Here is a 26,394-nt window from a genome sequence, read left to right as displayed (position 1 = left end):
AGATGCTGGAGCGCATCCGTGCCCCGCTCGCATCCCGGCAGAGCGCATCCTTTATTCATGGCAGCGAAATGTAAATACTGAATGCTGCTCGCTAATGAAGGGCTGGCTAATGGCAGCTGGGAGGGCTTCGGTTTTCCCCAGGAATAAACGCCGGGAACTCAGATAACCGGGAATAGTTTTGCAACTCGCGGTTGTGTTAATAAGGTACAAACCGTGCAAAATGCGCCGGCCCCGGGAGAATTGTGAGTTCTGGTTGCGGCTCATGCACAACCTCTTTTTTTCCTTTTTTTTTTTTTTTTTTTTTACTAAAAAGCACAAAAAGACCGAGTGGGAGATGGGGTGAGGGCAGGGCTGGTTCTGAGGTTAGCGCTTTTTGCCAGGGGAAGGCAGAGTGTGTCTCCTTAGGAAGGTGTCCATTAGCTAAAGCCACGTTCCAAGAATGAGCCCGAGGTCTGCTCCAAAGTGCCTGACACCTGGGACAAAAACCAATCGGTGATGTCAGTGGCATTTTGATCTCAGAACAAAATATTTATTATTTACTCAATTACTTTTCCCCTTAAATAAGATTTTTTTTTTTGTTTGTTTTCTGTTAAGGCAAGTTTAGATCTTCCCATTTCCCATTCAGCAGCTGCTCCAGTCCAGCGACAGAAAACACAACAAAGGGGAACAGAAATTCCAAAATGTTTCAGCCTGCAGTGACTGTTTTTTCACCCCACAGTCTTGGAGGAAAAAAAGGATGACTTTTTTTCAAATATCCGTGGGGAAATACACTGATTGCAGATTGGAAGATCATAGAAAAGAAAGAGAATGTCTCCTATTTCCCAGAGCATACCAAATTCCAGCTGAGGAGGTGCTCATTTTGTGCCAGAGAGACAGCACATGGCACAAAGCAAATTTCATTCCCAGCTCTGGATAAAAAGTTTGTTACCTCGGGCTTACATGGGGTTTGATTTATTCAACCCAAAAATGGAGGCTTGAGGATGATGGGTTGTTTTGGTGGGTAGTGGTTTCTCTATTAAAATAAGGTGAAAAGTTTTGCAGGCAGAGTGACACCTTTATCCTAAAAAATAAAACAGCCTTGCTATTAGTAGGCAGGAAAATGGATACAAATGGAAAACAGCAAATATAAATAAATATCAGAGAAGGGGAAAAAAATCCTCTTAAAGTAAGATCAAGGCCAGCCGTGGCCTCTTGACCACCTTATTTTTAGAAGTGGCCCACGCAGGGAATATAATGCCAAAGAAATCCACGGGCTGGGGTATTAGGTGGTGTGATCCAGACAAAGGACATTTTTCTAAGTCCATATAATGCTGAACACAAAGATAATCTCCAGCAACAGCTAGGCCTGCAGGTTGCTACAAAACCCCCAAGAAAGCCTCTGCAAGAAGGGGTAAACAATTAACACAAATTTTAAATCAATGCGCTGTCACCTTAATAGCCAGCGAAGTCAGCCAAGACGGGCGTAATATGATGAGACAGTTTAATTCTTGTTATGACATTAGCTGCAGACTTTTACAACAGCTGAAAATGCTGGAGTGAGAAGAGTTTCCAATTATCACCGAGCTCCAATACACAACTCTGGATTAGACTGAGGCATGAACAAGGGCTGCTCAGCCTGGAAAACAACACCGAGCAGAGGCTGCGGAAGTTTCCGAAATCCCGTGAGGATATTCTCTCTTCTCCCCCCTTGCTGATACCTTTTCACCTCCTGGAAAGGTTTATTTCAGATAAAATAAGCCCATTTTTAAGAGCCTTGCTGTGAAACCAGCTCCTAAGCTGCAGCATGATACACCATAAATCCCCACATCCAAGGAGGTGAACCGAACCAACCTGAAACGATTCTGTTTTCCCAGCATTAAGCTTCAAAAAAAATTAAAAGTCACCCAGGCTTGAAGGCAGATAGACAGGTAATAAGCCATGACAGCACTTCACGGGAATCCACAGGAATAGGCAAGCAGGTCTGGGTGTCAGCCATATAAAAAAATGGGATCATCAGAGCCAGAGCTCCGAATAATGCCGCCAAGTGTGAGCACGTCCAGGGTAAAGGCAAGCGGGCTGTGAACAGGAGCCCCAGGCAGTGGCGAGTTTAGCTGAGGGCCTGGGGAGGCTGGGGAGGCTGCACCCCTTCCCCAGACAAGGGCTGAGAGCCTGGAAATGCAAATCCCTGAGCTGGGAATTCCAGGCTGCAATTCCCACACCAGCAAGGAGGTTCTCCTTGGGGTAACGCAGCTGGGGATTTGGTTTTCATGGTTTGGGGTGGCTGTGCCCAGTTTTATTTCATGTCTTGTGTTTGAACTTTCTCTCTCTTTCTTTCTTTCTTTCTTTCTTTCTTTCTTTCTTTCTTTCTTTCTTTCTTTCTTTCTTTCTTTCTTTCTTTCTTTCTTTCTTTCTTTCTTCCTTCCTTCTTCCTTCCTTCCTTCCTTCCTTCCTTCCTTCCTTCCTTCCTTCCTTCCTTCCTTCCTTCCTTCCTTCCTTCCTTCCTTCCTTCTTCTTCCTTCCTTCCTTCCTTCCTTCCTTCCTTCCTTCCTTCCTTCCTTCCTTCCTTCCTTCCTTCCTTCCTTCCTTCCTTCCTTCCTTCCTTCCTTCCTTCCTTCCTTCCTTCCTTCCTTCCTTCCTTCCTTCCTTCCTTCCTTCCTTCCTTCCTTCCTTCCTTCCTTCCTTCCTTCCTTCCTTCCTTCCTTCCTTCCTTCCTTCCTTCCTTCCTTCCTTCCTTCCTTCCTTCCTTCCTTCCTTCCTTCCTTCCTTCCTTCCTTCCTTCCTTCCTTCCTTCCTTCCTTCCTTCCTTCCTTCCTTCCTTCCTTCCTTCCTTCCTTCCTTCCTTCCTTCCTTCCTTCCTTCCTTCCTTCCTTCCTTCCTTCCTTCCTTCCTTCCTTCCTTCCTTCCTTCCTTCCTTCCTTCCTTCCTTCCTTCCTTCCTTCCTTCCTTCCTTCCTTCCTTCCTTCCTTCCTTCCTTCCTTCCTTCCTTCCTTCCTTCCTTCCTTCCTTCCTTCCTTCCTTCCTTCCTTCCTTCCTTCCTTCCTTCCTTCCTTCCTTCCTTCCTTCCTTCCTTCCTTCCTTCCTTCCTTCCTTCCTTCCTTCCTTCCTTCCTTCCTTCCTTCCTTCCTTCCTTCCTTCCTTCCTTCCTTCCTTCCTTCCTTCCTTCCTTCCTTCCTTCCTTCCTTCCTTCCTCTTCCTCTTCCTTCCCCTTTTCCTTTTTTTCCTTTTCCTTTTCCTTTCCTTTTCCTTTTCCTTTTCCTTTTCCTTTTTTATAGAAATATATTTTTTTGTGATTCTCACAAGAACAACACACCTCCTGGACCTCACTTACACAGTAAAATTTGTCATAACAAACCATCCACCTCTTCCACAGCTTTTATCCAACTCTTACTTCCCATTCCAAATGTGGGAAGTAGCTGGGTGGTTTGAAACAGCGATATCCAAACCTGTCCCATTTTGTATCACTCGTGTCACATCACTCTGCCTTTTTTAAATATTGCTTTTGGAAAAAAAACGGGTCACTGTTTCCTGCTCAGATCATAAGGAGAGAAATCTTTTTGTCAGGCTTCTCCTGGTACAATCCTTCTGGGTTTACTCCACGTTATTTCTCATAGCTGGGAATACAGGCTTTGGAAAGGAAAAAAGCAGACTGGTAAGAGGATAACTGGGAAAAGCCTGGAGCTGGAAAAGGTCTTTGCTGAAAAATAAGTTATAATTCACTAAAAAGCCTTCTCCACTCTCATGAAAGCCCCATGAGGGCTCCACATGGACTGATTACATCCCAGAAGTCCCCCTTGCTTGCAGGTTGGGTAAGGCCTTTGCTTAAAAATAAGTATTCTCTCTCTAAAATGCTTTTCCCCGTGTTTTTAAAAGCCCTGTGAGTGTTTGCAGGAGTCACCTTGGGTAGCCTGGGCCGCAGGGAGCAGCAAGGGTCCCACAGCAGGCCGGGGAAGAGAGGAGGTCACAGAGGGAGAAAAGCTGGCACTCCACTCAACGCCCCCAAATCCCGACAGGAGAGTCCTGCCTGAAGTCACTCCTTGTTTTTTCCCTGTTCCATGCTCTTTATTTGGCAACTCGTTTTTAAAAAAGGTTGAGCTGAAAAGTTGCTGCATCACGCAGCACCTTATTCCGCATGGTAAGGTAGGATAATTCCCCATTAAAATGGTTGGCTTCCAACCCTGGTGAATGAATAAATAAGTAAACACACTCAGATGTGTCCTGGGTGTGCTTCCTCTGCTCTTTCCCAAGCAGAGGGGGAAGCTCTGGGTCTGGCATGCAGCACCAGGTGGCTGTGGGGTGGCACTGAGGGACATCCAGGGGACACCTGTACCCCGTGCAGGTGACAAAACACTCCTGACCTGCCTGGATGTGTGCTCAGCCCCTTCAGGGGCTGCTCCCCTGCCCTGGTGCCACCTGCCAGGCTCCTTGTTCAGGATGTCACTGCCTGTCTGCTCCCCTCCCACAAATTCACCTCCGGCTTTTTTTACTTCACAGTGCCAAATCCCCGGAGAGAAAAAGGGATTTCATGCCTTTATATGGAACTGCAAACCTGTATTAAAGCCTCCAAAGACGTTTTTATCAAAAAATCTCTATGGCTGCCAACTTCCCTAAATCCCAAACTATCATTACACATTTTGTCTTAGACAGGGGATTTTTCTGGATCTTCCCTCCTGACCCAGTGATAAAGCCAAGTTGGTTTGAGATTGAAGATTCATTTATCTCTCCTTGGCAATTATCTCTATTACTGCCCACAATCCTTCCCCATCTTTTTAAACAACATCCTGCTATTAAAGCCACTTGGCAAGCATTTAAAGCCCTGGGATAAGTTAACCATGCACAAAATATCCCACTTGGGGAAGGATCCAGCTATAAAAATAAATGGTTTACGTTCCGAGGGCCACGGTTCAGGATGGGCATTCTTCATTTGTGAAGAGAGGTCATCATTGCTGACAATAAAATTATGTAGGACCTGATCCTCCCCCACTGAGCTCAATAGCAAAATCCCTCCTGGTTTCAATGGTGTTTTCCGGGGTCAGCCGCCGGGAAAGCCGACATTCCACAAAGTTGCTGAAAATCTATAACTGGATATATTGAGAGCTTTCAAAGAGATGTCAGATTTGGAGGCTTAGTGTAAACTGTGCTGCAGAGGGGATCATTTCTTATAACCTAATCAATAAAGCTGTTTTTTACTTTTTTTTTTTTTTTTTTTTTTTTTTTTTTTTTTTTTTTTTTTTTGTTCAGCGTTGCTTTTCTGCTTGATCCGCGATGAGGGGAAAGCAGAGCTCTGGACACTCACTGTGGGCACAGAGGGAGGGCTGGGAGCCTGGGCCACCCTCTGGGGACAAAGGGAGCTGGTGGGAGCTGTGAGGGGTGCAATCCTGAGTGTTTGATGCAGTGGCTTTGCTCACACCACAGAGGTAACTCGTGCGTGTAAGCGCTGGGATACCGAGCCCTTATTTTCATGGTGTTGCTGGTTTCCTGTCACAACACATCTCTTTGGGAGATGTGATTGAGAGTTTTGATGAGTTTTGCTGTGCTTTACGTGCCTATATTTAGTAAAATGCAGCTTGGTTTGTTTCTTTGGAATGAGACGTGGATTTATCCCCCCCAAATGCATTTTTTTTAAAGCTCACGAGCTGTACTTCAAAGTGTTCTTTAACGCCGCTTTGGAAATGCTCGCTGGTAGCTCTTTAGGAGCTGGAAATCTTCCATTTCTACTTACATGGTGCTTTTCTGGCTGGTGAGCATCCTTCTCCCTTTGGTTCTCACGCAGAGAAAGGGACACGTGGCAGGTGGCAGCAGTGCCAGGCAGGGCAGGCACAGGGATGCAGGGTGGATGCTGATGTACCTGAGGGATCTTGGGGAAGGGACACTCCAGAAAGCTCCAGGTCACCTCACTCTTGCAGCAGCCTCGTTTGTAAACCTCTGTGGGCCATCTGCCCTCCAGTGTCCCCGTGCCATCTGCCCTGGGTGTGCAGGTGGGGACAGGGGGACATTGACAACGCTGCCTTTGGGAACCGCTGTCACAGACGTCTTTTGTGAAAAATCCTTTCTTTAGGATTTTTCCCCTCTCTGGGAGGCTGTGGCCTCAGCAACAAGATGTAAACAATGGTTATCTGCTGCTGTGCAATGCAACAGGTGCATCTGTGATTGGTCTTCTGTGGATGTTTGGATTTGCTGTCCACTCCCAGCAGAGCTGTTCTTGCTTTCTGCCTGGACACAGAACTTTGTTATTGATTCCTTTTCTATTCTTAGCTTAGCAAGCTTCTGAGACTTTTTCTCTCTATTCCTATTAGCATAGTAATAATGTAATATATAGCATAAAATAATAAATCAAGCCTTCTGAACATGAAGTCAACATTCTTGTCTATCTCTTCACTCCTGCAACCCTTGCAAGCCCGGCAACAAACCGCTGCAGTGGTTCAGTCACACTTTCCCACTGCTTCTCTTCCCAGAGCAGTCCTCCACAGCCACAAAGATTGCTCCTCCTCCTCCTCCCTAGAGAGCTTGATTGGGTTATTTTTCCCCTTTCCTTTTCTGTAAAAGCTGAAATCCAGTGGAAGCTGATGAAGCCACCATGGAGAAATGCTGGTTCCCCACACTGGCTAGCACCAGCTTGGTCTGGCTCCAGCTCCGGGATGTGCAGCCTACAGACACAGGAATGAAAAGAAATATTCTAAAAAGGATGAGTCAGCTGGAGGCCAGTGGGGACAGCGTGCAGGATCTGACTGGAATTTAAACAGTTGTGAGGCTCCATGTTGTTTTGAGCCCTGCCAGAGGAGAAACTCAAACATGGGGAATGCTTTGTCATCTGGCATAATTATGGCACTTTGCTGATTAGCTGGTAAACTCTTTTCAAATTGCTTTTAGACAATAGTAAGTTCACGAAATAGAAAAACTTCCTATTGACACCCCCGACAAGGGACTTCTTGACATGCTATTGAAATTGTCTTCCCCAGAACCCCACCAGACTCTTGAACAGCCTTGAAATTGGGTTTTTTCAGTAGGTATTAGATGACTTACCCATTAAAACAGTCGAGGTATCGTCACACCTTCACTTCTGTGCTGTAAGCTGGATGTGAGCTGTGAGTACACCCACACCTTGTGCAACTGATGCCTCAGGGTTCAGCTTTTCTATTTTTCCCATTCTGTGCTGCTTTAGTGTGTGGCTCTGGGCTCCACATTCAGGGATGGTGAGCTCTGTGCACAGAGCAGGGAGACAAAACAATTCCTGCTCCAGCTGGGCACCAAGGACAAATGATGCCAATCTCAGCCCCAGAGCACAAACCCCGTGGGCTGCAGAGAGAAAAACAAGCAGGCTGGGAGTGCCTGGGCTAAAGCTGCAATGGGACAATGAACTGCAAGGTGCAAATGGAGCAGAACTGATCCCAGGGAGAGAGCCCGGCAGCGCTCGTGCATTTTGGGGCCATTTTGGGTCATCTTGGGTGCAGCCCTGGCTGGGCTCTGGTGCTGCCCAAGGTGGATCCATGGAGGAGATGCTTTGAATCAATCCCTGCTGTATTCTGTAGCTCTGTCTAGTGTTGTTCTAGGCCAGCCTAGAACAGAGCTTGTTGTTCAAGGCATTACAACCTGGATTTCTCTGCTTGATTTTCTGTGTGTTTGCACCAACTGGGACACCAGCAGTTTTGTGTGAAGCTCCTCCACTCACCCCTCCAGCCAGGTACCAGCACATCCTCCCTGGCTACTCTGGGAATCAGTGCCCAGCATTTGGATAATTTATTTGTATAATTTGTGAGGCACATAACTTCCAAAGATTCGAAGCTTTGGCCATAGGGTACTTTGAATAAATGATGTCAGAATTACTTCTAATTGTCGTGTGGAAATGCACACATCCCATTCCTCCCCTACAAAGGGCGATCCACCCAGTCTTACTTCCCAGGCTGGTCAGACTAGCGGGGAGAGTCCTTTCTGGAGCTCCTCCAGGCAGGGTGTTGGGAAGGAAAAGCTGCTGCCAGGCTGTGACTGGCCATCCTTTACAGCTGCACTGTGCCTGCCCTTCCTGCATTCCTCCACCTTTCCTTCCATCAAGCCTGATCATTCCCAGGGATGCTGACCCACACTGTGGGACTGGCCATGGAGAAGAAAGGTGAGCACAGCTGATTGCTGCCTCCCCTGGGAGGAGCAGATCCCTCTCCCACACGTGGATAAATGATAAATCAAGCAGACTAAATCGGAACAGGAAATTTCCCTGAGGGATATCCCGTAATCTTTAGTGGGAAGCAGGGAAATATCAGCAGTGCTTTATTGCTCTCATGGCCATGGTGTGAGAAGTTATTCCCCAGCTGCCTGGGGTGGCTTGCAAAGGGCCTGAGGTGGGCTCAGAGCCATCAGCAGCTTTCACCAAGGGCTTTTTGAGGACCTTCACACCAGTAAAAGAGGCACTGGGGAGTTTTAGACAAGGCAACCAACCAGGTTTTCACCCCAGGAAAGTGCTGGAACAAATAGCCACACAACTATTTGTAAACACCCCGGGGGGAGTCGCCAACAGGGGTTTGTCAAGAACAAAATGTGTTAAATCACTCCAGTTATTTTCACAGAATTCCCAGAATGACCAGGTTGGAAGAGACCTTCGAGATCACCGAGTCCAATCCATCCCCAACAGCCCAACCAAGCCCTGGCACCCAGTGCCACATCCAGGCTCTGTTAAACACACCCAGGGATGGGGACTCCACCACCTCCTTGGGAATTCCCAAAATTCACAGAATTCCCAGAATGACTGGGTTGGAAGAGACCTTTAAGATCATTGAGTCCAACCCATCCCCAACAGCCCAACCAAGCCCTGGCACCCAGTGCCACATCCAGGCTTTGTTAAACACACCCAGGGATGGGGACTCCAGCACCTCCCTGGGCAGCCACTCCAGAACTTTCTCACCCTTTCTGTAAAAAATTTCCTAATATCCAACCTATATTTCCTTTGATCACCCTTTCTGTAAAAAGCTTCCTAATATCCAACTTGTATTTCCCTTGATGCAGCTTGAGACAGGGGAAGTCCTGCTGATAGTGGGGCTCTGGAAAAATGTTGAAGATAGACTCTGAAAATGTTAGGCTTTGTGTTTTGCCAGATCATGTGAAATTGCACCTGTGTAAGCAGCATGATAAATGATATCATTGTTAGATGTGATGATTGTTTAGCAATTAAATATAATTATTGTATAATCATAAGAAGAATCATGAGAAACTATGTTAGAAGTTGAGGTGGGCCACGAGGAGCCCACGCTTGGCTGAAATCTATGTACACAACAGAACAATATAAGTTTAATAATTAACATGAAAGTTATATAACGATAGAATATAAAAACATGTTCATCCCAAATGCATATCAGAGTCAGATTTGGGTCGGTACCCCTGACACCCAGAGCTCTTCAATAAAAGCACCTACATGTAATCATTCTGTGATGATGTGTTTCTGAACACTAACACTGCCATGTGGAGAGAAGAAAAGAAGCCCTGCCTTCAGTTTTCTCCCACTTCAGGAAGGCAGCTCTTCTCAGGAAGCTTCCTTGAGCAAGGCTGGGCAATGTGGGCTGGACGAAGGGATCCTGCAGGCCCCAGGGACAGCAGGACAGCAGCAGGGCCTTCAGTGCCAGTTTGGGCTGGGGGATGGCCAGCCTTGCCATCAGCCACTGCAGAATTGTCACTGCTGTCCTGGAGCAGGTATTACCCAACCCCAGTCTCAGGTGACCCAAAGCAAGGAGGGGCAGTGGCATGCAGGGAGGTGGGTTGGTGTGACCGCGGTCACAAGGTGGTGAAGGTTGCTGTGACCGTGGTCACAAGGGTTTTCAGGTGAAGAGACAGAAGAGAATGCTGACTTCATGATCAGAAGGCTTGATTTATTATTTTATGATATATATACTACATTACAACTATACTAAAAAGAATAGAAGGAAGAGTTCTCAGAGGGCTACCTAAGAATAGAATAGAAAAGAATGAATAACAAAGATCTGTCTCTTGGCACAGAGCGAGAGCCAGCTCTGTCGTGAGTGGTCAGTGAATCCAAACATCTACAGGAGACCAATCACAGATGCACCTGTTGCATTGCACAGCAGCAGATAACCATTGTTTACACTTTGTTGCTGAGGCCACAGCCTCTCAGAAGGGGGAAAAATCCCAAGACAGGATTTTTGACAAAAGATGTCTGTGACAGGTTGGTGTTCAGGATGAGCGTTTTGGGCTGGAAGGAGCAAGGGACAAGCGTGGTGCGGCCAGGGATGGGGTGAAGCACAGCCAGGCAGGTGCCACGCTCCCATGGGGATGTTTTGCTTTGGGAGCAGCAGAGAGCCTCAAAGAACCTTCAGAGCTGAGCGCTGAAAAGTGTGAAAGGCTTGGAAAACAGGATTTATTGCAGAACACATCAATCACCTGGAGCTGCTGAGATGAAAGAGGAGAAGGTGCTGAGCAGGAAGGGATTATGACAACCTTTGAGTTCGTTAAAGGTAGTGGCAAAGGGGAAGGCTCGCTGTCTGTGCTCCTCCCGGGTAGGACTGCACCAAGCGGGCTCAGTGCGTGCCAAGGGCACTCGGTTCAAGCCCGAGGTGTGTCCTCCCTGCCAGCCAGGCCAACGAGAAGCCGGGCCAGGCTGCCGGGATGGGCCGAGGCAGCCTCAGGGACCCCGCGCATCTTCTCTTGATGCAGAGGGATGCTCCAGATGGTCTCTTGATACTTCCGTCCCTTTAAAAATTTTTATAATGCCACGAAACCATCCTATGGGTCTCATTAGGATGCCGCCTGGAATGGAAATCCCTCCTGGAATGGAAATCCCTCCCTGGGCTTGTTCCTGTGCCGGAGCTCACCTGCGCGGCGCTGCCAAGTGGGTGTGAAACGCTGCTGCGGGGATGCGCTCCAAAGCGCAAATAACTCCCCGCGCTGCGAGCCGGGCCCCTGGCAAGCCGGGGACTCCGACTGATGAATTTTCACAGCAGGTGAGAGCAGCAGGGGACACACACACATGGCAGATTTCATGTACGGATAGCAGCGCTCAGGGCGACAAACGGAGCGAATGCCTCGGGATGCGGCTGCAGGGTCAGCTCCAGCATCACCCCCTGGCACACAAATCCCTGCCCTCAGCCTTGGCATGAGGCTCCTGCTGACCTGGAGGGGGTGACACGGCTCCTGCGGCCAGCTCCCAGTTTTCCTCATTACCTGCTCTGAGATTCTCCCAAAGATAAGAGGCTCTGGTGCAAAGCCGCTAATTTAGCCCCGGCAAAGAAGAAAATAAGTCTGGATGTGAAAGGCTGGTGGGATTTTGACAAGATGCACGTAGAGGTTGGGTGACTAGCCTTAATTGGGCCATCTTTGTTTACATTTGATGTTTATCAGCTCATTGGCATGGCAAGGTGTGAGTCACACAGCTTTCCCTCTGGCGTGAAATCAGCTCGCAGGAGAAAAACTGGGAGAACAAATGATCCCAGTTATAAGAAAACCCACTGTGCTAATTACCATCCCACGGACTACTACGGAGCCTCCCACCCGCGTCCTTCAGCCCCGGCACGCTCCTCTCCTCCCTCCCCTGGTACCGCAGGAGCAAAGGTGATGCTTCACCGCCTGCTCACTTCATGCCCCGCAGCATCTCCCCTGCACTGAGCCTGCTGCCCTTTTTGTTTCCCCCTTCCATGTTTTTTTTTTTTTTTTTTTTTAATTATTTATTTTTTGTTCGGGCTTGGAGGCCACTTGGCAGCAGAAGCAGCTCGTGGGGAACGTCTCATGCTCCCAAAATTGTGATTTTCACGGGGAACGTCTCATGCTCCCAAAATTGTGATTTTCACGGGGAACGTCTCATGCTCCCAAAATTGTGATTTTCACGGGGAACGTCTCACGCTCCCAAAATTGTGATACCCACCGAGTCAAAGCCTGAGTGTTTGCTGCAATGGAGCTGGGCTGGAACCTCACTGCTCAGGCTAATTCAAACCAGACCTTGCTTTGACTCTTTCCTCCCTCCCTTTCCCCCTTTACAAATATTTTTACACCATCTGTAGGCCGGGCAGTTTCCTGCTCTGCCCTCTTTCCAGTGCCACGGCGCTTTGGTGCAGGTGCTCAGAGGCACTTCAGGTGTGCATTCACAAATGCACTTAGTGTAAATCTCCACCTTTGTGTCTCTGTGTCCCCCTCTCTCCATCCCTCAGGGAGCTGTGCCGTCCCCAGACCCCTTCAGGCCTTTCCCCTATAGGGTCCAGTGTGCAGGAATGTTTCTGGGCTGCCCTTGAGTTGAGTGATGATCCTGGAGGCTTGGAAAAGCCACAAAGCTCAGTGCTCTCTGTTGCCCTGTGTCTCTCTTGTCTTCCCTTCTTAGCAGGGGTAACAGATGGCTGAGGCTTTCACCAACAGCCCCGAACACATTGTCACTCCCAACTGAAAGTGAAATATTCAGTGGCATTTAAATTAAATAGACTCTAATGCTTCAGTAATATTAATTACGGTTTCATTCATCCCTGGCCTAATAAATCAACACATAAAGATAGGATGATCCTGTGGCTGGCAGCAAAGCAGGGCTATTCTGCCCTTTGTAAGGTTATGCACACAAAGCCCCCATTCTTACAGGGACATGATGGCCCCCTCAAACATCTGTGCTCAGCACCACTTGAGGAGAAGCCAAAGTGGTAACATTTAAACTTTTCTTGTCCAATTTGTCCATGCAACAGGGCTCAATTCAACAAGAACTCGCGAGTTAAAATTATAAAACCCATGTTAAGTGGGCGAAAACTTTCCAGCCTTTCGGCCAGGGGGTCCAGATTTATTCTGGCAGCTCCAGGAAGCCAAGGGCAGGGCATCCATTCTCACTGCTGAATTTGTTAGCCCAGCTTCAACCTTTAAAAGAGGGGGTTGGGGGTGGAGAAGGCTGGAAGGGTTTGAAAACCTCACGGTGCTAAGCTAAATTTCAAGATTTGGGGAGACCCTGGGCTACAATTTTTCACACTTTTTTTTTTTTTTTTTTTTTTTTTTTTTTTTCTGTGAATACCACAGGGGGAATAGGCTCTGCACTTCACCAACAACAGGTTTCCCCCCTCACTGCTATACATATGTAAAAGGAGGCTAATAAAACGGTTGAAGAAAAGATCACTGCTAGTAAATCTTCTGGAGACAAAACCCTCCACTTGTGATGCTTCAAAGCTGCCCAGAGCTACCAGTTTACCCCAAAAGTCCCAGCTCAGGGCTGCTGATTGGAAAATAAAAAGCCCTTTGCATAAAAACTTCGCTCCAATTGTTATGCAGTGAATGTGACGTTTACACACAGCAGCTTTACTTGGCCAAATGACTCCCAAGTATAAAAACGAAGAGCTTGTCACCTATAGCCGGGCTTCTTTGGAAAGCTCCAGCTAGAGTAAGTTTGCAATAAAAATAAATATATTAAAGTGATGCCTTAGAAGTGCATCACAGAAAACTGAAGCAGCTGAAAAAAAATAAATAGATGAAAAGGGAGTTTTAAAAAAGCCGCAGAGGGAAAGGTGTAAGTGAGCAGCAGCTCTTCAGGGAGGCAGCACAGAGGAGCAGCAGCCCCTCTGTGGCGCTGGGGTGCGATGCTGCAGGAGCGGCACCGGGGCTCCAGCCGGGAGGGGCCCCGAGATTCCAGCCTGGAGTGATCCCAAGGTTCCAGCCTGGACTGATCCTGAGTTTCCAGCCTGGAGTGATCCCAAGGTTCCAACCTGGACTGACCCTGAGGCTCCAGTTTGGACTGATCCTGAGGTTCCAACCCGGACTGATCCCGAGGCTCCAGCCTGGAGTGATCCCAAGGTTCCAACTTGGACTGATCCTGAGGTTCCAGACTAGAGTGACCCTGAGGTTCCAGCCTGGACTCATCCCGAGGTTCCAGCCTGGAGTGACCCCGAGTTTCCAGCCTGGACCCATCCCGAGGTTCCAGCCTGGAGTGACCCCGAGTTTCCAGCCTGGACTGATCCTGAGGTTCCAGCCTGGACTGATCCCAAGGTTCCAGACTGGACTGATCCCAAGGTTCCAGTCAGGAGTGACCCCGAGGTTCCAGCCTGGAGTGACCGCAAGATTCCAACCAGGACTGATCCGGAGGTTCCAGCCTGGAGTGACCCCAAGGTTCCAGCCTGGAATGATCCCGAGGTTCCAGACTGGACTGATCCCAAGGTTCCAGACTGGACTGATCCTGAGTTTCCAGCTGGGACTGATCCCAAGGTTCCAGACTGGACTGATCCTGAGTTTCCAGCTGGGACTGATCCCAAGGTTCCAGCGCCCCTGGGGATGCGCCACCGGCTGAGGCTGTGCCCAAGAGCCGACCTGTACTTAAGTGCTTAACAAAGGGGGATTTTCGGAGCCAATTCCTTAAGCAGAAAACTATTTAAACTACTCTGGGTGTAAATGCTGAGGAGCTTACCGTAACCTCTGGCAGGTGGAGCTTTCCACTAATCCCACTGGACTGCTTCACTTCTCCTGTGGTTGGTGCTGAGCCAATAACACCGGGGCTGTGTGGTGCAGGTATTTCTGTCCAGGTGTTTGACCCATGGGATCTGCCACTGTCAGCCTGGGCTTATCCCACTTAAACCCCATTAGGTGCTTGGATAAGCCCTGCCTGTCGTTGATGTCTATCAGTTTGAGACCTTTTTGTGGGCTTTCTCTAGGCGTCCCAAAAAACGACAGCATTTCAGGAAGGTGCTTTCTGACAGCACTACTTTTCTGAGGCTTGTGTCCAGCAGCTGGGGCATCTGCACGGTCGGGCTCATCTAATTTTGGAGCTGTGCTTCCAAATTTTGGAGGTTGCTGGGCAGCTGGCATCAGGCTGCTCATTGACTGGGGTGTTCCTGCACAGCTCCTGCAGCCCTGGTTGCAATTTTGACACGTCAGTGGTTTCCACCTGAAAGTTCAGAACATTGGTGTGTTTGCCTCAGGGATGTCGTCTCCCTGTTCTTTAACAAGGCAAAAAAACCCAAGCAAACAAACAAACAAACAAACAAACAAACAAACAAAACCCCCCTACAAAAACAACAAAAAAGAACCCACAGCTGCAAGGGATGGCAAGGTGTGGTGGTGTTCACAGGGGTCCCAGGATGAGGGAAGAGATGAGAATCTTGACTCCATGTTTCAGAAGGCTGATTTATTATTTTATGATATATATGTATTATATTAAAAGTAAATGATACATTAAAACTATAATAAAAGAATAGAAGAAAGGATTTCATCAGAAGGCTTGAAAGGAATAGAAAAAGAATGGAATGAATAACAAAAGCTCGTGACTCTCAGAGAGTCGGAGCCAGCTGGCTGTGATTGGCCATTAATTAGAAACAACCAACATGGACCAATCAAAGATGCACCTGTTGCGTTCCACAGCAGCAGATAATTATTGTTTTTCTTTTCCTCTGATGCTTCTCAGGAGAAAAAAAATCCTACCAGAAGGATTTTTCATAAAACCTCATGGCTACAGCAAGGGGCTGTGCCGCAGGGCCTGGGGAAGCCTGGCAGCGAGCAGCAGCTGCTGCTGCACCCCGGGGCACAGCTCATCCTCTCCTGACTGCCCCCACCAGCCTGGCAGTCCGGGGAGCCGGCCCAGAGCGGGGCTGGCAGGGGTTTTCCATGCCCCAGCTGCTGCTCCAGGCGGGATGCGCTCCCTGGCATGTCCTGGTTCCCATCAGCTGCCCGGGCAGACCCTTAGGAACAGACAAGGGCAGCCACGTGTTGCCCCAGCTCGACCTTACCCAAGCCTGGCTTGTTTGGGATCATGAGAAAAAAACCAACTGGGGCAGTGTGGGAACCCAGGAAATTCCTCTGGCTGCCCTGGAGGGCTCCAGCCCCTGCCCAGGGGGCTCAGAGACCCTGGCACAGAGCCCAGGACCCCTGTGCCTCTGATTTAGCCCTGGGAAAAAACAATTACCAACCTTATATGAAGAATTACAAGTCAAAAGAGTTTAAGTAGAATGATAGTTAGTTTGTCATGGGGTGAAAAAATAGATTTTTTTGGGGTTTTTAGAATGGGGGTTCAGGGGGAAAGATGGAGCAATCTGGGCATGTCCAGCCTTTCTCCTTCTTCTTCTTGGCCTCCAGCTCCTGCTGTGATGTTGGCACTTTTGGATTGGTTTGGAGTACAAGCTCACTGTCTAACATAGGTGATAGGTATTGGAAAGTTATTGTAAATATTGTACATGTAGTTTTTAGTATAAAAAGATAACACCACCCCAAGGACAGGCAGTGTGCCTCTGTCTGACCTGCTGAATGGACCTCGGCAGGCCAGGAGAAATAATTTTATAGCTAAGAAACAATAAAAAGCCTTGAAAAGTAGAATAGAAGAGTTCTGACTCCTTTTTCGACCATTAGGCTGGGAAAAGAGACTTTCTAAAGCATCTCAGGGTCACTCTGAGCACCAAAAGCCCCAAGAGGGCAGGAGCTGGCTGGGAGCCATGGGGTGGCAGCAGCCCTGGGCACGGAACGTGCAGGGGAACCAGAGGCAGAGGGTTTGGAAGGCAAATGTGTGTCCAAAGGTGACTGGTTTAGGTTTATCCATCCAATAATGTTGATGGTAACATCATTACCATTGATGGTAATGGTAATCATCAATGGTGACATCAGACGATGTCTAGTCACTTCTAGTTTGAAAAAAAAAAAAATATTTGAAGTGTCAGGACTCAAAAATTTGTGTGTGGTCATGCAAAGCAACATTTTGTCCTACCTTTACTGGTTTTAGGTACTTGGAGCTGCTCTTTACCAGCTCTTTAGCAGATGTGCTGCTGAAAAGGTCTTCAAAGCCCATCTACTTCCATGCCCTGGGAGCTACAGCAGAAACCAGTGGAGGGGTTTGCTGTCTAGCCCATGTGTAAACATGTTACAAACCCCTAATTCCTTCATTTAGGCCACATTTCATTTGGAAATACTTCTCCACAGCTTGGTCTGCAGTCAAGGAGTTTGGCTTTGAGGGGACTGGCCTGGATGACACCTCCTCCTCACATATTTATGAGCCACAGGGAACACCTGAATGAATAATGCTGCTGAATCCCGGACAGAAGTTGCAGAAGTCCCCTGGCTTTAATCAAGGGAGCGTTGTTCACGGCTTGCAGGTGAGGTGGAAGGCACAAACCCACCATCCTCTCCCCAAGAGGAGGTCAGCAGAGGTTTCTCAGCACTGCAGAAAGTATTCCATCAGCTTGCAGGCTGGGGACTTTTGGGGGTATTACCTAAAGTACAACATGCCAGGTAAAACCTGGACTGTTTTGGTGCTCAGACATAAACCTTATGCAACCTGTTATGAGTTAACAGGAGAATAAGTTGAAAAACCAATTTTTATACGGCAGAGATTAGCAGGGAACATTTCACTGAATTTATCTCAAGGCATAATTTGCTAACATCTTTTTCTTCCTTGCTCAAAACATTCCCTGGTAGTTATTTTTAGTGATGGCATATATGTTTCCTAGTAAGGCACTTCGCATTTAATAGTAATAAGAAATAACATTATCTACTTTTTATGATTGAAGATTAAGGAGTCTATTCTAATAGCTTTGGTTGTCAACACAAGGTCCTCTGGCACTATGTTTCTTGGCTTCCCTGTTGTAAAAGAACATGTCTATGTAGATATTATTAATTTATCATTGCACAAAACAAAGTTTATGAACACTTAATATTTAATGTGCTGTGAATTTAATAATAAAAAATTAAGACCCTACCTTACATCATTTTTTATCTACCCGAATTTTTTCTATTCTTTTCATTAGCTCTTTATGGCTCTATTCTAAGGTTTTAAACCCCTTATTCGGGTTTAAAAGCATTTAGTTGTGTATGCTGAAATGTAAATACTTAATCTCCAGCCTAGATGAGCACAAGGACAACACCATGATGATATTAAGCATTTTAACCACATGTGGAACAGAGGGCTATAAATATAAAGCTGTGCTGAAGTCAGCCTGAGGTGGCACAGGGTAAATGATCTGGAGGCCTGGTCAGCACAACACACAGGTTGTTCTTTCCAAAGGCTCTGATGCTTTGCTTGGTGGAAGGGGAGGTGTGGAAACCCAGGGCACCACAGGGAATATTTCTGTGTCTGCTCTGGGGTGCCCTGACCCCCAGGGCAGCACTGACTCTGACCCTCATTCATGGAGAAAGTTTCCCAGACTTCAAGATAGACTGGAATCCACAAAAGTGTGAAATAGATTATAGAGAGCAGTGTAGGTGTGTCACTTGGTGAGAAATTGAGGTTTTGGAATTTTTAGTATGCTGTGGATGGAAGCAAGATGGAGGGCACAGGGTGTCGTCCTGGGTTTCTCCTTCATGCTTCTTCTCCTTCATGGGTTTGGGTGGCATTTGGTAACTGGGCAGAAAAGTCCACATTGGGGGCTGTTTGGGATCAGTTATTGGGTTAAAAGGGAAAATAATCCTGGTGTCAGTTCTTAATTGGATAGTTTAGTCTTCAAAGACCTTGTACCAAGAGATTGTTGGCCATTTTGTGCCTTCTAATGGAAAGCTGCTGAACTCACAGTAGTGAGGCTGTTTTACTGATAAGAAATAATAAATGCCTGAGTCCAAACATGAAACTACTGTCTCAAGTGCCTTCAACCCAATAGGGAGGCACCTGCTGCAGCTTCTCCAAGGGCCTACACTACTTCTGTCTGTCTGAGCAGCTTCTTGCATAAGCATGACTAAAAAAAAAAAAAAACCAACAAGTTTGCTATCACAAAAGATTAACAGATCTTATTTCTTCCCTTGGCTTCAGCTTTCCTCAGTGCCACCTGACAGATCTTGTCATTATCTGGAAATGCTCAGGATAAACAGAACTGCTCGAGAGCTTACAGTGGGGAGAGCATCTTTTGATGGATCAACACTGCATTTTCCAGCCCCAGCTGAGGGCCTGGCTCTGCTGTGTCTCAACACTCACATGTATACAATATTTGGTTTTGTTCTTACAGCACGGTGCATTCTAGGTTTCAAGTACTGAACATGTTTCGTCCCCATTTCTTTTTCTACATTTGTATTACCGAGCCTAGCTGTTGAGGGTTTAGTTGGAAGAATAATTAATGTTTGGTTGATAATCTGAATCCCAACAGCTCATCCCAGACAATGTTTCTTGACAGCAAATCCCAGAGATCAAGGAACACATTTTCCAAACGTCAGCAGATGAGGGCTGCACGCAGAAACACAGCCACACTCACCAGCACAGCCTGTCCTCTGTGCCCTGTGTCCCCAGCATTCCCACCACAGCATTCCCGAGGCACAGCCCTGCTCTGAAGTGATGGCATGCAGCATGAATGCATTCAGGAATTCACCAGAAGTGCATGGCACCGCACACTTGTGAATGCAATTATCTGACCTGAGCCCCCAACACGCCTCTGCCTCTTGGGGCTGCACATTCTGCAGCCCAAAGTAGCTGAGATTTAAGTGCCTGCAACAAAAATAGAGAAGAAACCTTCATTTTGTAAAAATCTGGCACTGGTTTAATTTTTTTTTTTTTTTTTTTTTTTTTTTTTTTTTTTTTTTTTTTTTTTTTTTTTTTTTTTTCTGAATGAGACAAAAAGGAAATGTTCTCCAACAAAAGATAAATGACAATCAGAGCTGGAATGTTAATATGCCTGGGTATGGGAAACATGCAGGATGAGCCAGAAAGGAAGCAAACATTGCTGGGGGATAATCCCAAATGGAGAGGTTCTCTCAGGGCTGCTCCTTCAGAAAGAAGGATGCACAGGGACAGGAGAGAAGAAGGGGAAAAAATTTAGAAAACCACTAGCAAAGGATTTGGAGTTGAAACACTGGTTTTTTTGAATGAAGGAGGGGAAAAAAAGGGGAAACTGGAACTGATGACCATTGGATGTCACCAGGCCCCCTTGAGAAGGCATTGCCAGCTTAATTTGATACCCAGAGAGCACCAGCAGGTGAAGTTCAGGGCCCTCTTTTTGCTTTTTGCTGGTGGGACAGCATCCCCTGGGCTGCCTCTTCCTTTGAGCAGGAGGAGACCCGCCTGAGGGTGGCCTCAGAGGAACCTGCACACATTCTACTCAAGAGGAGAGGAAGGGTTTCTGTGTCTGTATTTTATGAGATTAGGCTTCACAGAGTGCCCCGGTACTCGCCTGAATCCAAAAAATGGTCATCAATTCATCCACCACCAAAAGATAAGGCAGTGCTCATCAGGGAGATATTTGGCATTAGTGGCCAAAGTATGTTTGTTTCCCCATAGGTTGTTTCATGGTAGTAAACCTGGAGAAAATGTGAAAAAAGGCCAGTTCCTTACCAGTCACAGTGATCTCTAGCTAGTTCACTGGAAATGCCAGGTGTGAGTATCCTCCAGACACCACAGCAAACACCAAATATGTAAATATAAAAATAAAACCGATTAAATATGTAAACATGTAGAAATAGACTAAATACATAAATATGTAAATATATACAAATAGACTAAATAAGTAAATATAAAAATATATATTTATATATAAATATATATATATAATAAGAGCCAGGAGCTCTCAGAGTATGTAAATATAAAAAAATATATTATATATATTAATAAATTAATAAAGTATATATTAATATAATAAATTATATATATATAAATATCTATTAATACATAAAATATATATTTTTAATACATTTGTTTATGAATATATATCTAATAAGAGCCAGGAGCTCTCAGAGTATGTAAATATAAGAAATATATATTATATCTATATTAATATATAAATGAATAAATTATATATTAATATAATAATTTATATATATTAATATATTAATATATATTAATATATAAAATATATACATTTTAATATATTAATATATAAATATACATATAATAAGACCCAGGAGCTCTCAGAGGAGGATGATTTCAGGGAGAGGGTGGGCACAGTGGGCAGAGAGGGCTGTAATCACCTGGTGCAACCCCCACGAGCCATCTGTCACCACATCCCGCCGCAGTTCCCCCCTTCCACTCTCACTGCCACTCTGAGGAGCTCAGTCTCTCCAGGAAAGCGTCCTCACAGGTCAGGGCTGGTGTGAAAAGGGGTTTTCCTCTCACAGTGTGCCTGCTGCAACAGAAAATGACTCAGTTCCTCCCTTCTCCTTGCAGGACCATCCTTCACCCAGCTTGTCACTGACCTGCTTGCAGCAGGTGACTTCAGCCCAGCACCCAGAGGACAGAGCTGTGAAATGCCGCCAAACACAAACCTCTAAGAGCCTCAGCAGCCTCCATCAAGTATGAATAATGGCACCTTGCCTTTTTTTAGAAGGAGTATCACTTCCTTGAATAAATGAAGGAAACAGGATTCTGTTTTTATTTTCGCACTCCTGCAGCTCTTGGAGTCTGTTTCTGTTGCAGTCAATGGCAGCACGGAGTGACACTTGGCTCCGGAGCCTCCTACACCCACCAGGGCTGGGGCTGTGCTCTATCAGCCAGGTTTGCTGGCTCTGACTGTGCCCAGCTCCCCCTCAAACCCAGCCCTGTCTGACTCGATGCTTTGCTGTTCCACAGCTCTGTGCACACAAGTCAGTTTTCAATCACCCTCCCAGGCAATGAGCACTTTGCAGACACAAAACCCACACAGAAGTCTCTCACAAGGGACTATGGAATGTTGGGTGACCCAAGTTCCTTGAAGAGATCATGAAATTTGGCAATACACATTTTCTACAACCGTCTCTTGGGACTCAAGCTGCATCCTTTAATTGCAAGGCTGGTGAGAGCTGCTTTGTGATTTGCAGAGGGTTTGTTCAATGAATGCATTACACAAACATTTAGTGAGAGGTGATGAACCCTTCCTCACCTCCCATCCAATGAAGCATTAGCACCACCAGTTGGTCACCAGCCCTGAATAACACCCAGCCCCAGAGCTTTGCTCAGGCTCTCAAGAGCAACATGTTGTGCCATCCAGATGTGCTGTTTGGTTGGCCTGGAGCTGAGGGAAGTCATGCTAAAATTGCAGCAGTGCATTTTTTTTTTTTCTGGGTTTGTTGATTGTACCTGATCTGTTCCAGCTTGAAATTCGAAGCTCGCTAATGAGGGAATCAGAAACCCATAACGAGGAGCTCAGCTAAATCCCAGATCACTCAGCACAGTCATATTTTTCACTTCACTGGTAAAAGGCTCAGGAGGATCCAGAGAAAACATCACCATTGGTGATTTGGGCTCCTTGAGCATCCTGATCCAAAGGTGTGCTCATCTGCAGAGGGATGTGGGGCTGGCTTCCAGTTCTCAGGGCAGGAAAATGCCCTGGGACTCACACACCTCTCTGCAGGGATGGGCACACCTTCAAAGAGAGGCGTGGACATCTCTTGAAGGGTGCCTCCACTCTTCTTTGCTCATAGAGTTTGCAGAAACTGCAAATATTTTCCCTTTTCCTGGTTCTCTGCCTTCCCTTTCACTCGTGATTGCTCATAAAGAGTGTGCAGGAATTTCACAACACCAGCAGAGATTTCAAGTTTCATCCCTGCAGTATTATTTTTGCCCCTGGTGAGGGGAGAGAATGACGCATCCGGCTCCACCTTATCAGAAGGCTAATTAATTACTTTATTATACTGTATTATTCTGTATTATATTACATTACATCTAAACTGAATCTGCCAAGCACTCAGCTCTGCACACACTGCCCAGAATCTCGTGGCTGTCACCCACAGTCCCCACACAGACCTGGCCCTGATAGACCAAGGAAACAAAACACCTTCACTTTGGGTAAATTATCTCCACGTTGCATTCTGCTTTGGCACAAACACAGGCACAGCAAATGAGATAAGAATTGTTTTTCCTTTCTCTGAGGTTCGGAGAATGTGAATCTCAGAAATATTCTTGGGAAGAACTGTGCCTTGCTTTTCTCTGTGAAGAGAAATGTGGCTACACATCCCCACGTCTCCCCTGGCATCACCCAGGGACCCAGCAGGAACATGAACTACCTTTGTACCTCCTTGCAGGCCTTTTCTGTGGTGAGGGATCTAAAAAAGCCTCAGTGTAAAAGGGAATCTCTGCGTCTGGACTGCTCCAGCCCTCACTCTGTGATGATCACACCCGGGATGGAGGAAGCCCACACTCTGCAGGGAGCAGCCAGGTGCTGGGGATGAGCAGTATGGCCTGCTCCTTTACAGAAACAATAAAGTGATTACGGACACCCTCTCCAGATTCCAACATCTATAGCTGGCCCATGGCACCAGCTTGATGGGTGGGTGTGGGTGCCTGAGTGCCTCTCATCCTCCTCCTCCTCCCTTCCCACCACATCCTGCTGTGGCAGCTGACAGCGGCACCTGGGGCTGCAAAAGCTGATGCACTGTGGCAGGGCTGCCACTTTATCGCTCTCACCACTAGTGTGGCCAACAAAAGGCAATGCTTGAGGTGGTCGGAGCTCGTTAGGGTTTTTTAATTAATCTTGTTTCTAGCTGGGGCCTCAGTGATGGCTGGGGACTCCTCAGCTGGTCTGGGACAAGCACAGAGCAAGGGGCAGACATGGCCAAGCCATTTTTCCCTCCAGGAGACACAGACACCAAGCCCAGTATTCACCATCCCTCCTGAGGCCTGAGGGACCAAGATCCTGATAGGCAAGAGAGGTAAAAAAGGGGCTTGGACATCATTGTTTCCCACTGAGAAAGTTCTGATGTTCTTTGTGGCACTCTTGCTGTGTGCTTTATGAAATGCTCTCCTGGTTTACTCTTGGTAGACTTGTAAAAATAAAAAAAAATAAAAAGAAATTCATAAAGTAAATATAAATATAATAATAAAATAGAATAGAAATAATATAATATATATAATTATAGATAATATAATATTATCTATAATAATAGATAATATTATATCTATTATATATATGATATATTACATATATCAATATATAACATATTATAACAATAATACTTATGATATTATATGATTAAAATATAATATAATATAATATAATAATAAAAATAATACATTCACATTTCCCTCTTCCTTCATCACAAGGAGCTTCTGTGTGAGGAAATTCCCACAAAAACCTGTGTAAGAGTTGAACACTATATTTTTTATATATATATTTACATAACATACATATATAGATAACATATATATGTGTATATATATATATGATGTTGATTAAGACACTGTCAGGGATGAAAAACACAGAGCAGAATATCTCAGCATGATTTTGTGCTGCTGCTGGCACATGGTAGAGGAGCCCAGCTCCTTTGAGTAACAGCAGAACTCCTCACCTGAGCAAGCTTTAGTGGTGCCCAAGCCCTGCCTTCATGGCCTGGAGTGGCTTTGTGAGATTTTTTTTTCCTTTCAAGAGGTTATGTTGGAACCCAGGAAATTCCTCTGGCTGCCCTGGAGGGCTCCAGCCCCTGCTCAGGGGGCTCAGAGACCTTGGCACAGAGCCCAGGACCCCTGTGCCTCTGATTTAGCCCTGGGAAAAAACAATTACCAACCTTATATGAAGAATTACAAGCCACGAAAGTTTTGGTAGAATGATAGTTAGTTTGTCATGGGGTGAAAAAATAGATTTTTGGGGTTTTTGGAATGGGGGTTCAGGGGGCAAAATGGAGGAATCTGGGTGTGTCCAGCCTTTCTCCTTCTTCTTCTTGGCCTCCATCTTCTGCTGTGAAGTTGGCACTTTTAGATTGGTTTGGAGTAGAAGCTCACTGTCTAACATAGGTGACAGGCATTGGAAAGTTATGGTAAATATTGTACACATAGTTTTTCGTATAAAAAGGTAACACCACCCCAAGGGCAGGCAGTGTGCCTCTGTCTGTCCTGCTGAATGGACCTCAGCCGGCCGGGAGAAAGAATTTTATAGCTAAGGAACAATAAACAACCTTGAGACAGAGAACTGAAGAGTTCTGACTCCTTTTTCGACCATCAGGCTGGGAAAAGAGACTTTCTAAAGCATCTCAGAGTCACTCTGAGCAGCAGAGATTCTGAGAAGGTAATCAAAATAGAGAAATGATGTAGCCCATGGCTTGGGTGCCTCTCACAGGCTCTCTGGTGCCCAGAGGGTGGATCAGCTGTGCACCCTCTCTCTGAACAGGCTGGGCCATCTCCGGTGCCACACAGCTCTCAGAAGTGGCACTCAGACTGTAAATATTACATGCTGCTGTAAGAACATTTGAATGGTAATACTCGAGCAATTACTTTCCTTTCAAGATCATTAAACACAAATCTGACTTGTATTTTAATAGGGCTGCCAATGTATTTAATGGGGGGCAGAAAAGGGTAGGTTTTTTTTCTAATGGATGGATGTTTATATTATTATCCACTCTGAGGGACCTCATTAGGAGGAGCCTGTACAACACTCATGTGTTTTGTCTCAGCCTTTTTTTCTCAGTTCTGTATCTTACAGCGCAATGCCCAAACTGCACCAGCAATAAATTCCACCACCATATTCTGAGACAAAAAAAAAACAAAAACAAACCCCCCCCAAAAAAACCAAACCAAAAAAACCAAAAACCAAACACACTGAGATGAACTTGTGATTGGCATTTTCATCATGTTTGTTAAAACTGCTTGGCAGGGTGACAAATTGTGGCCAGTGACTCCTGCTCTGCAGCCACAGGGCAGGCACTGTAGGACTGAGCACCAGCCCTACAATTTATAAACTTCTACCTGGCACCCTGCAACCACAGCTGGGCACTGCTTGGGCACAGCCCTCAGCAGGGCCAGGGGTTGTGCAGTTGTGATATATTTGGGGTCCCCTGATGAAGGGAGGAAATGATGAATCTGACTCCATGTTCTTAGAATTCTATATATTATATTATATTATATTATATTATATTATATTATATTATATTATATTATATTATAATATGATATATTAATTACATTAATTACATTACATTATATTACATTACATTCATTACATTATATTACATTATGCTATACTAAAACTATACTAAAGAATAAAGATATTACAGAAGGTTTAACAAGATACTAAAGAAAAACCTGTGACTCTCCAGAGCCACGGCATAGCTTGACCCTGATTGGTCATTAAGTCAAAACAATTCACATGAAACCAATCAAACAGTGACCAGTTGGTAAACAAAGTCCAAACCACATTCCGAAGCAGCAAAACACAGGAGAAGCAAATCAGATAATTATTGTTTTATTTTTTTTTTTCTCGGAGGCTTCCCAGGAGAAGAAATCCTGGCAAAGGGACTTTTCAGAAAACACGATGGTGACTTGCAGCCATTCCCATGTGTGCCTGGGCTGCCCAGAAGAGTGGGCAGCAGTGTGGGACATGCCATGGGTGGCTGGGTGTGCCCTGGAGGCAGGAGCTGCTGGGCCACAGCCCAGGCACACTCACCATCCCTACCCCCAGCACAGGGACCCCAGGCTCTTATCAACTTTGGCAGCAAATTGGATAAATTCATTCCTGACTGCTTGTTTCACACTGTTACCACACCTGCATCATACTCCCATGGGGCAGTTACCTCACGTATTTTTATTGAATATGGAGTATGGGGTGGGCACAAAATCAAAGCTGGGCTGGTTCTCATCAGGCTGAGCATTTTGGGAGCTGAGGAAACAGCAAATCC

Source organism: Ammospiza caudacuta, chromosome 6 (assembly GCF_027887145.1).
Source record: "Ammospiza caudacuta isolate bAmmCau1 chromosome 6, bAmmCau1.pri, whole genome shotgun sequence".
In the NCBI taxonomy this organism is placed as follows: Eukaryota; Metazoa; Chordata; class Aves; order Passeriformes; family Passerellidae; genus Ammospiza; species Ammospiza caudacuta.
The sequence above is the reverse complement of the archived record's forward strand: the minus strand, read 5'-3'. Positions refer to the sequence as shown.